Genomic DNA, 11,856 nt, shown 5'->3' on the forward strand with positions numbered 1-11,856 from the left:
CACAATGAGAAACACTATCATCTGGAGGAAAATGAATGGAACTGGGCATCACCGTGTTTAGCAAAATAAGCCAGGCGGAGACAAACAGCGTGTGTTTTCCTCTCACCTGTGGAATGTTCATAGAATAAAAAGAAGACATGAAAACAGAGGTGGACCACTGTTGTGGAGAGACAAGCCAGGGTGGGGGAAAGGGAGTACAAGACAGGCTGGGGGTGAATGTGGTTGAGGGCCATTGTAAACAGGTGCGAATGCTCTGATGAAACCCACTGTGTTGTGTGAACCATTCTTGACGATAAGGATAATTTAAGGCGAAGCTCGGGGCTTGGGCCCCAACTCCAGCTGGGCTTCCAGTGGGGGCACCTCTCACACAGTGCTGCTGGAAGAAGCCCCTGCCTCCCAGCCCTGCCCATAGGGTGGAGGTGCAGATGTCATGATCTTCCCATAGGGCTAATGCCAAGGATTCTCCTAAGAACTGTGCATGTGTGAACTCCTCCAGCTCTGGGCAGGTCACCCTTCAAACAGCAGGAGGCCCACAGAGCAGAAGCCACTTGTCCCCCATCATGTGCAGCTGGGCTCAGTGACAGAGCCCATGCACAGATCTAAGTGCCTCAGTTTCCCTGTTAAGAGAAACCTTGTGTTTGGGGCAACTACACACCGGTGCTGATGTCCTAAACCCTGGCTCTGAGGTAGCTTCCCTGAGAATGTGGGTCCACCCTGGGACATGTCCAGCTGTCCCTAGCCCTGAAGTCAGTCCTACTGCTGGTCACTCACCCTCCACTTAAAGCAATGCTTGCTTGATTCCTGAATGCATATTCCTGCCCCAGGGCCTTTGTGCATACTACTATAATTTTGAGTCATCTCAAAAAGAAATTCCTGGGTGCAGTCAGAGGGCTCAGGGAATTAAGTCCTTGTGGTGTGAGTGGCTGGACCTGAGTTCAGTTTCCAGAGTCCACATGAAGCCAGACACAGTGGCATGCATCTGTCTGAGTTCTCCCATGGTGAGACAGAAGGAGGAGACAGGCGAATCTCCAGAAGTTCAAAGACCAAGTAGCTTGGTGCAGTAAATGGAGGCAGAGCCTTTTGTCCTGATCACCCGGTGCAAATAAACACACAAAGCTTATATTAATTACAGAATGCTCGGCTGATGGATCAGGCTTATTGCTAACTAGCTCTTACTTTTAAATTAACCTGTTTTTATTAATCTATGTATTGCTACGTGGTCCATGGCTTTACCAGTCCTCTGGCATCTTGCTTCTTAGTAGCCTGCTCACAGCTGGCTCAACTCCACCCCTCTTCCTCCTCAGATTGATTGTTCTGCCTAACCTCATCCTGCCTTGCCATAGGCCAAAACAGCTTTAATATCAACCAGTGAGAGCAACACATATTCACAGTGTACAGAAGGACCATCCCACAGCACAGGAGGCAGAATATAAATAAGGGACTAGGGTGAGGGTGAGAATGGGCACCTGAGGTTGTCCTCTAACTTAAACATGTGTGGCTCTTAACTCCTTTAGGAAGCTTCTAGATGCCCCTCCCCACCTCTTGACCCCACTATCTGCTGGAGGGTCCTGTAGTAATGGTGACTGCCCTGTACCCTCACCTGTCCTGGGGTCTCCCAGCAGGTGTCTGAAGTGGGGTGATGGGGGGGGGCCTGGATATAGGTGTGGAATGAGAGCATGCTGATTGGATAAACATGTGACCAAGTGAATTCTGTCCTGGGACTGCAGCCCAGGCCTCACTGTTAGTCACATAGGGTCCTGAGTTCTGCTCTGGCTCAGCTATGACACCCCATCGCAAGGGCTTGGGAAAGATAGAAGCCCAGCTTCCCTGTCTGTGAGTGAGCGAGGGGGAAGGTCGCTTGCTGTGGGATGGTCTGTATGTCAAATTACTCTGATTGGTCAATAAATAAAACACTGATTGGCCAGTGGCTAGGCAGTAAGTATAGGCGGGACTAACAGAGAGGAGAAAAGAAAGAACAGGAAGGCGGAAGTAGTCACTGCCAGTCACCGCCAGGACAAGCACCATGTGAAGACGCCGGTAAGCCACGAGCCACGTGTCAGAGTATAGATTTATGGAAATGGATTAATTTAAGCTATAAGAACAGTTAGCAAGAACCCTGTCATGGCCATACAGTTTGTAAGCAATATAAGTCTCTGTGTTTACTTGGTTGGGTCTGAGCGGCTGTGGGACTGGCGGGTGACAGAGGTTTGTCCTGACTGTGGGCCAGGAAGGAAAACTCTAGCTACAGTCACTGGTCTCAGCACAGCTGTGGCTCCATCCGTCTGGAGACCAGGGTCAGCGTGATGGTCCTCAGGGTAGGAAGAGAGGGTGAACAGGGTTGTGTTTGTGGTGTGGGTGTCCTCAGAGTCATGTGTGCTGGTCCCCTCTGTGAGACACGAAGACAGGGTGCCTAAGGGCCCGACTCTGGGGCGAGGTTGGACATCAGGGTGATGCTCCTGGGCTGGAGCTGGTGGCTGTGTCTAGAGACGAAGGGTTAAACTGGTAGGTCCACGTACACAGTTGCCAACCAAAGACCCACTGGAGTGGACTCTGGCAGCCGCCTTGCTGCCGTGACAGGATCCCTGAGGTAAACGGTGTCCAGGAGGGGACGCCATTTAGACACTTAGAGGTCTTAGATGCTTTGGGCCCACAGTGGCCCCAGATATCACAACTCAGTTGATTAGTGGCTGAGAAGTGGGAGTTGGGGGGAAGGGTGTGAGTCTTAATGCCCCTCAAGGGCACACATCTACTGATCAGCACGGGAGTTTTGACCTGCTCCGTTTCCGACCTGGGCCGGTTCACCCCTCCTTAGGCAACCTGGTGGTCCCCCGCTCCCGGGAGGTCACCATTGATGCCGAACTTAGTGCGGACACCCAATCGGCATAGCGCACTACAGCCCAGAATTCCTGGACTCAAGTGATCCTCCTGTCTCAGCCTCCCGAGTAGCTGGGACTACAGGTGTGCACCACCGTGCCCAGCAAGGGCACATATCTAATGACCTCCTGCCCTGGGGCCCCACCTCCTAAAGACTCTGCTGCCCCCCAGTAATGCCAAACAGCAATATACAGCCTTTGGCAGACAGTCCTGAATCAAACCATAGGAACCTCCCAAATGTGAAAAATCATCCTCTTTCCATAATAAAGCCACCCAGCTTCACATGGATTGTTATAGTAGTAAAAACTGAACAAGGACTGGCCGAGGATTCTTATCCCACCAGACCTGAGCTTCGCCATCTTGTCTTTCTGTTTTCTTTTAGACCAGGAGTTCTCAACCTGTGGGTCGAGAACCCTTTGGGGGGTCGAACGACCCCTCCGGCAGGTGTCACCTAAAACCATCAGAAAACACAGATATTCACATGACGATTCATAACAGTAGCAACAATACCGTTATGAAGTAGCAATGGGATAATGTTGTGGTTGGGGGCCACCACAACATGAAGAGCTGTGTTATAAAGGGTCACAGCATCCGGAAGGTTGAGAACCGACGCTGTGGAGTGACCCACAAGCTGTTGCTCTTCATTTAACTCCATCACCAGACAGTGAAGCCTATGAGGCGAGGACACCTTGCTGGGCCCACACAGGCCCCGTTCTGTCCTGTGCCTGGCAAACTGCTCACATCTTTGAGGGCCGATCCCATCTGGCCCCTAGCTCTAGGAAATGGGCCCTGAAGGGTCTCAGGTCCCTTGCTCAGCTCTGTTTCCCTGCCTCTGCAGGAGGCCGGTGCAGAGGTGGGTGCTCCTGAGTGTGGAAGGGAGGAGAGTCAAGGTCCAACACTACAGGGATACGGGAAACTGTGCGGGCACCAGCTGCTCTAGGGGATGGAACGGCCCCGTCCTGGGTCTGCCTGGTGTACAATGTGCTCTCTCAGCTGAGAGGATGGAGCCTGGAATCGCACTCAGGAGACACTGAAAGCCTTTGTCCAGACTGCTAGAGGAAGAAGGGTCTAGAACATTCTAAAGCTTTGTGCCTCATCCTTCAGCTGACCGCCACCACAATGCCTATCTGAAAAAAAAAAAAAAAAAAAAAAAAAAAGGAGTTTCCCAGCATAGTTTGCCAAGCTTTTACATGTCCCAGAAGAAGCCCCCTTTCTTAATGCCACAGGCTTAAGTAACCAACGGTCTTAACAGACAAGTTCATGTCTTCCCAAGAAGTCACACATCACACAGCTATAAACCTCTGTCAGCCTCCAAAGAGAGGACTCCACCAAGCCTGGCTTAGAGAACCAGCCAGTTTATTGGGCTACTTCCAGGAGCATGGGGTCAGGGTCGGGTGCATGGGACAGCTGTGCCCTAGCACGGGTGATAACTCAGAAAGAACTGACCTCCTGGCGTTCAGGGCATAGCCTCCAGCCTCACTGAAGAGAGCCGCCCAGCACCGTCCACTTCGGAGACATTGTGCAGGGCACCGAGCCATCCTTTCAAAGGGGGTCCCCAGCTTAGCAGGCTCTGTAGTATACGGATGGAGACAGCAGGGTACGGAAGGGAAACAGGTACTGCAGCAGCAGCCCCGGCTGCTCTGAGGAAGGCGCATCCCAGGAACCACGAACAGTGACATTATTATGGCAGGAAGACGGACATAAAATCCACAGTTGGAACCCTGCAGCTATCCAGGCCCAGAACCAGAGTTATCTGTTGGCCCACCCCAACATCCACCCCATCTGTGATCTGCTGGAGCATGTGAACGGGCCGGTCCTGCAGACCCACAACTCCAGGATGTCCACAACACGGGGTAACATCAGGATATCCAAGAGGAGTCCCAGTGAGGGCCCAGCATCGATAGTGCAGCAGAAGCCAGAGGCCTTGAACCAGACCACTACTCTTTGCAGGTAAAGATATGTAGACAAAAAGGTTTACTGTGTGACTCACTGTGACACATGACAGCTTCCATGACGAGATTGACTTTTTCCTTCTCTCTCTCTCTCTCTTTTTTTCTTTTTTTCTCTTAAATTTTATTTTACTTTGTGAGGGAGGTTGCGAGGGCAGAGGGTAAATAGGATGGGATAATGAATGGGATGGGGATGCATGATGTGAAGGACACAAAGGAAAAAAAACTGTGGTCAGAGTGTGGCTCAGTGGTCAGAGAGTGTGGCTCTGTGGTCAGAGTGTGGCTCAGTGGTCAGAGTGTGGCTCAGTGGTCAGAGTGTGGCTCAGTGGTCAGAGTGTGGCTCTGTGGTCAGAGTGTGGCTCAGTGGTCAGAGTGTGGCTCTGTGGTCAGAGTGTGGCTCAGTGGTCAGAGTGTGGCTCTGTGGTCAGAGTGTGGCTCTGTGGTCAGAGTGTGGCTCTGTGGTCAGAGTGTGGTTCTGTGGTCAGAGTGTGGCTCTGTGGTCAGAGTGTGGCTCTGTGGTCAGAGTGTGGCACAGTGGTCAGAGTGTGGCACAGTGGTCAGAGTGTGGCACAGTGGTCAGAGTGTGGCTCTGTGGTCAGAGTGTGACTCTGTGGTCAGAGTGTGGCACAGTGGTCAGAGTGTGGCTCTGTGGTCAGAGTGTGACTCTGTGGTCAGAGTGTGGCTCAGTGGTCAGAGTGTGGCTCTGTGGTCAGAGTGTGGCTCAGTGGTCAGAGTGTGGCTCAGTGGTCAGAGTGTGGCTCTGTGGTCAGAGTGTGGCTCTGTGGTCAGAGTGTGGCTCTGTGGTCAGAGTGTGGCTCTGTGGTCAGAGTGTGGCTCAGTGGTCAGAGTGTGGCTCTGTGGTCAGAGTGTGGCTCAGTGGTCAGAGTGTGGCTCAGTGGTCAGAGTGTGGCTCTGTGGTCAGAGTGTGGCTCAGTGGTCAGAGTGTGGCTCTGTGGTCAGAGTGTGGCTCAGTGGTCAGAGTGTGGCTCAGTGGTCAGAGTGTGGCTCTGTGGTCAGAGTGTGGCTCAGTGGTCAGAGTGTGGCTCAGTGGTCAGAGTGTGGCTCTGTGGTCAGAGTGTGGCTCTGTGGTCAGAGTGTGGCTCTGTGGTCAGAGTGTGGCTCTGTGGTCAGAGTGTGGCTCAGTGGTCAGAGTGTGGCTCTGTGGTCAGAGTGTGGCTCAGTGGTCAGAGTGTGGCTCAGTGGTCAGAGTGTGGCTCTGTGGTCAGAGTGTGGCTCAGTGGTCAGAGTGTGGCTCAGTGGTCAGAGTGTGGCTCTGTGGTCAGAGTGTGGCTCAGTGGTCAGAGTGTGACTCTGTGGTCAGAGTGTGGCTCAGTGGTCAGAGTGTGGCTCAGTGGCACAGACAGTGCGCCCCCACTCTCCCTTCGCCAGGCTCCTGAACATCCCTTACATTCTTGGTGAACAGTAACTCAATCCTGCCTCACCAACCCATGGCACGCCTGGTCGGTCCACCGCCTACCTCTGGGTTTCTCTGTTCCGGGTGCCCTGGGGAAGTACCACCGTGATACTTATCCTTTCAAGGCCTGTTTCTTTCACTCAGCATGAGGCCTTCACAATCCACCCCTCCCGTCCCATGAAGCGTAATTCCCTTCCTGTTCGCGGTTGCATAGTATTCCATCCTGCAGAGGTGTCTTTGTGTATTTCCCAGTGGGTCAGTGGATCTGCACTTTGCAGTCCCCACCTTTTGCTCATCGGTAGACAGACTCCTCCTGCATCTGAAGGAGGTGTTCACGTCCTGGTCACGTGCCAGTGCTATGCTGCCATGGGGTAAATTTTAGGATTAATCTGTATTCAAGCGTTGCCATGGACACTCACCTAGGGTGTGACTTCAGAGGAGTCATTGGACTCAGAGAGAGAGTCCTGAGGGCAGCGGCCGGCTTAGGGCAGTGCTCAGGAACGTGTTAGGTCAGTCACACTGGTCCGCTGTCTCTAATTCAGGTAGGGCAATTTCCAAACTGAACCAGAGGCCCCTCTCTGCCCAAGGCCACAGGGCAACATGGAGATGCCTTTGGGTGTAAAAGCCTGGCTCAGGCCTGAACACATTGTGGTACGCAGCCAAGACCTTTGTGCAGGGGAGCAGAGGAGGCCCAGGGTGGGGAGCTACCCTGTACCTTCCCCCCAGCTCCCCTCCACCATTGTGAAGTAAAACAGAAGTAAGGAAAGCCAGGCCACATGCGTAGCTGGGCTCCAGGGCAGGGGAGGGGCCGGAGGGGCTGTGGACACAGGCGCCTGTGTTGGCCGAGGCAGCACTCCAGCCCCTCCCTCCCTGACCCCTTCCCTCCCCGACCGTTTCCAGACAGCCGAGCAGGCCGCCAGACTATTTAGTCTGGGTTTGGTGACCCCGCGACTGTGGCGGGGCGGGCTCAGGTTTCAGGCCCCTGCAATCGTAGCAGAGGCCCCTTCGGCCGGGTTCTTACACAAACACCTTTGGGGCGCGTGGGGCTTCCTGCCACGTGGGCTTGCGGGAGCCCCAGCTGCAGCTTCCAGGGGGAGCCTCGGTGCTCTCCAGCATGGCCCTCTTCCTAGGGATCCCTCTCAGCCCCGACATAGCTGCCTTACATGCCGCCGCCGCCGCCGGAGGGACTGGACTCCTGAAACCCTGAGCTTATGAAAGAAAAAGCCGTGATTGCATGACGAACAGCGTTCCTGGTGCTTCAGATGGGGAAACTGAGGTCCCAGGGAGGAAAGGGGATGGTCTGGCCTATGAGGGACACAGCTGAAGGGGTGGGAATCCAGAGGTCAGCTGTGAGGAAGCCAGCTCCCCCCCACCCCCTCCCCTCCCCTCCCCCTCCCCTCTCCCCTCTCCTTCCCCTCCCCATCCCCTCCCCCTCCCCAGCCCCCTCCCCCGTCTCACCCCCATCCCCTCCCCCTCCCCCTGTCTCCCCGCCCCCACCCCCATCTCCTCCTCCCCAGCCCCCTGTCTCCCCGCCCCCTCCTTTGTCCCCCCTCCCCTCCCCAGCCCCCTCCCCCATCTCACCCCCCCATCCCCTCCCCCTCCCCAGCCCCCTCCCCCTGTCTCCTGCTGCCTTTTGTGCTGTTGTGCCAGTGGCAGCCTCCTGGCTATTCTTTTGGAGACAGGAGGATCTTGTCTTTGGGATCTCCCCTGTGTGAGGGAGTAGGAAGAGTTGTCAGTGGCCTCGCATCCTAGAGGGTTGATGCCAGTCAGTTCCTTAAATCCCAGTACCAGCCATCAAGCTACCCCACACTGAGGGAGGTCCAGGACAGGAGCTTAAGGGAGGATTTCTATCTAGCCTCCATTCGGCAGGTGAAGAGAGTGAGGCCCAGAGACGGCCAATGATCTATGAAAAGTTGCACAGCCCAGCTCTCTCCCAAAGCACCGCGCTCTCCCCATTAATTCACCATGTCCAAGGCTGTCCTTGGGGTGGAAAAGCCAGGGTGGAGGCTCCTGGGCTGTGTCATGTTCCTACATTTCTTTTCTTACTTGATTTTTACAATACCCAAGTAAGACAATGCCATTCAACAAGAACCAGCCTGATGCATTCTGGCCCCTGTTCAGCATCCTGCTTATCATGCTACAACGACCAGCCTATGGATCCCCTCGACAGGCACGGGGCCAGCTCCCAGGAACAGGTGGGGAGACTTCTAATCTCATCCGCTAGTTCAGGTGTTGCGGCACATCTCTGTAATCCCAATGCTCAGGAAGCCGAGGCAGGAGGATTGATGTGAGTTCGAGGCCAGCCTGGGGCTACATAGCAAGATCCTGTTCAAAGACACTCCTGCTCCCCGAAACGTCGATGCTGATGTCCACATGCAGTTGCACAACCTTACTGGGCCTTCCAAGTTATCCATGTCTGCAATGTTGAGAGAGAGAGAGAGAGAGAGAGAGAGAGAGAGAGAGAGGAATCAATTGCTTTTGTGAGTGGGAAAATGATAAAGATAGTAAGAAATTAAGCCACATTTTGAAACCCCCCCCCCCCGGTGGCACATCTTGAAGTTAAGAAGTCAAAGTTTTATCCCCCAAAAGCCGTTTCTTCCTCAGAGCCACTGGGATCCTGGCTGGCTTGGTTGTGGAGCTTGGCTGCAGGTGGAGGAGGGGGACCCCTCTGTTTCCCCAGGCCCAGGCTCTGGCCCCCCCCTCCCCCCAGCATTGTGTTCCAATTGTCGACTCAGCAAAACGGCCACCCACTCCCTCCCTGCTCCGATGGAAGGCGATTGCCTGCTAGCCAATTAATTCTGATTTAATTGCTTCACTCTGAGACGCAGGCACCAACAGCTAATCTGGCAGGGGGTGGGGGGTTGGGGTGGTTAGCCCGGCAGATGCTGCCCTGTAGCCCTGGGGAGATGCTGGGAGAGTAGGAAAAACAAGTCCACTCTGCAAGGCCCTGGGGGCTCTGGAGGGAAAGGTCCTGGTCATTAGGGTGGTGCCTAAGACATGGCCTGTGGCGGGGGCCCAAGGAGGGTTTAGACAGGTAAGGGATTGTCATGGCTGGACACCCTTTTCTGTCACTCAGCACTGTCTTAGGGATCTTGCTTCTTTCTGGAATCTTCTATCTTCCACCCAGCTCAGCAGCTTGAGCAGAGGCCACCTCTCTAAGGCTGTGGCCACAGATCGCCTCGGGCTGGTCTGAAGTAGATGCTCACTAAATAGTGGCTGACTTAATGGCTCTACCCAGACTCCTGGTGGCTGCCGCTGCCAAGACTAGATGGAGAGGGGACTGAGGTTTGCCGGGGAAAGTGACGCCGGTTGCTTCAAGCCAAGGAGGGCGGCTCTCTTTGGGCTGCTGGTCCTTTCAATTCTGGCCCCCTTTGCATTTATCTGCTACCTCCTCTGTGCTGCCCAAAGGAACTGGAGAATGGCTCTCAGGACCTGCACAGGAAGCTTGGTTTTGTGTATGTAATCTCTGACCCCTGTGCACACAGCCATTAATTAATAAGGGCTTTGGGAAGGCTGGAGAGGGGCATGGGTCCTGGCCTGATGGTCTCCACCTCCGAGGGCAACTAACTGGGCTGGGGAAATGACTCCAGGGTGCCAGGGAGCCAGAGAGAAAGACAATGGACGGGTGGGTGACAGCCGGGCTAGGGCGGAGGGGAGAGGAAAGGGGCTGAGCGAACAAAGGGAGGGGAGAAGGGAGGAATCTGGATTGAAACAAAGCCAGCCAGGGAACAAAGACTGAGAAAAGGCACCGAAGACAAGACATCGGGACCGGCAGTGGGCTAGGGAAGCTTCCAGAATGTTTTCTGTTCATCCGACTGTTGAGCTAGGCACGCTGGAAGGCCCCAAGCCTTGCCCAGGACCCTCATCCCGGAGCTGGTACCTGCTGGCTCCCAGGAGCCTGGGGCAGACAGCTGGGCAGCATCCCCTCACAGCACCACCCGCTTTGATTGGCCGGCCGGGCGACAGTAAGGGCCACGCCCACCCGTCTTTGATGGCACAGGCCAAGGCCCTGGGAGTCCGCTTCCCTAAGGGCTTGAGCCTCGCCTGGCTCCTCCCACCTAGAAAGAGGGCCCCAGAGGAACAGCCTACAGCCGCCTCAGCAAACACCTATTGCAACCTGTCCCTCATTTGCATATTAGCAACCTTAATTCGGAGGAAATATGCAAATGTATGCAAAATGAAATTCATCTCTTAATGACACGAGGCGATTAAACAATTTTTATGCTTAAATATTCTGTTTAATGAAATCAAACAGACCTGCATGCGTGACATCTCCTCCACAGCACAGAAATTAGTGTTTGAGTGTGGACCGCGGCTGCCGCACCCTCGGCGCGCCCCAGATCTGCTGTGCCTTTTTGGTGAGAAGAAAGAGGGGAAAAGGCATGTTTTTGATAACCCAAAGAACTGAAAATTAGATTACTGAAAACTGCTAAAAGTTAGATGTGCTCTGTCTTTGTTTCAACTCCCTAGAGGTACTACCATCCCCATGAGCCTGCAGAAAGGCCTTTGGGACCAGGGCCCTCCAGGCTGAGGAGGAGGCAGCAGGGGACCAGGAAGTGGAGCCCAGAGTCCTCCGTGCTCCAGTCCCTGGGGCTCTGGCAGTGCCCTTTTCTAGAACCTTCCTGTTTTGCTCATCTGTGTAGAGCAGGTTCTTGCTTGGCTACTGCAAGATAATGGGGAGCTATTTTATTCTTAGCTCTGCTGGGCAAAAATATTTTTGATCTGTACCTGGCAGGCAGGGAGACAAGGAGGAAGGGGGAGAGTGTGAGGAGGGGAGGAAAGAGGAGGAAGAAGAGGACAGAGACCAGAGAGCACACGGGAGAGAAAAGAGGTTGGAAGTGTGGTTGGGCCCAGCTCTGCCACATCCCTGACCTCAGTGTGAGAGCAGCAGAGAGCTGAGGTGTCACATAGAAGGCGAGGAGCCTTGCAGACAGACTCTGGGCTTGGGGGAGCCCCAATTCCATGACATCACCAGGTAAGGGTGTGTGTGTGTGTGTGTGTGTGTGTGCAAAAGCTGGAACAGTCAAGCCTGGGAGGTGGGAGTCTGCTCCCACTCACCTGAGGGATTCTGGGACATCTGGGCAAATCAGCAGGAGTTTCATAAGGAGCACCGAGGCTCCTGAGAAAAATCTATGTGGGGGTGTGGGGTGTCCTCACCAGAAGGGTTCAGATCCATCCACATCAGGGTGGCCTGCAGGAGCAGCTTTCCCAGAAGGCATGGTACATGCTCAAACAGTTGGCCTGTGGTACCTGCTTGACAAGGTGCTTGGCTCTGGAATGCTCCAAAAACTGCTTGCTCTTCTGTCTTTACCTTTGGAAATAAGGTCTCCCCACAAGTGCCGGGGAGGGGGGCTCTCCCAAATTCCTGGGACTCTTCTCCCCCACCCCTGCACATACTCATTCCTGGACCAGGAGATGCTCAGGCTGAGGAGAAAACACATCCTTGAGGCAGAGGCTGGGATGGAGGGGGTGGGGGTTGGGGGGTGGGTAGGATGATTCAGGGGTGGGGATAGGGGAGGACAGGTGGGCAGGGGTGGAAGGTGTTGGGGCAGGAAGACATGGGAGAAGGCACTTAGCACCTCAGGCTCCTAGGATGACATGTGGCCAGAGAACCTTTGG

At 54.5% G+C, this 11,856-nt stretch overlaps 1 long non-coding RNA gene across 1 annotated transcript; it reads right to left on the minus strand.

Annotated features, from left to right (window-relative positions):
* Nucleotides 1-8,257: 8,257 nt before the first annotated feature.
* Nucleotides 8,258-11,572, minus strand: LOC143270471 (uncharacterized). The gene is made up of 3 exons (XR_013047648.1): nt 11,395-11,572; nt 10,495-10,588; nt 8,258-8,653 (listed from the first exon to the last, which is right to left on the minus strand). It is a non-coding gene; the product is annotated as an uncharacterized LOC143270471 (long non-coding RNA).
* Nucleotides 11,573-11,856: the final 284 nt, after the last annotated feature.

The sequence above is a fragment of the Peromyscus maniculatus genome, chromosome 23 (assembly GCF_049852395.1).
Source record: "Peromyscus maniculatus bairdii isolate BWxNUB_F1_BW_parent chromosome 23, HU_Pman_BW_mat_3.1, whole genome shotgun sequence".
Lineage (NCBI taxonomy): Eukaryota > Metazoa > Chordata > Mammalia > Rodentia > Cricetidae > Peromyscus > Peromyscus maniculatus.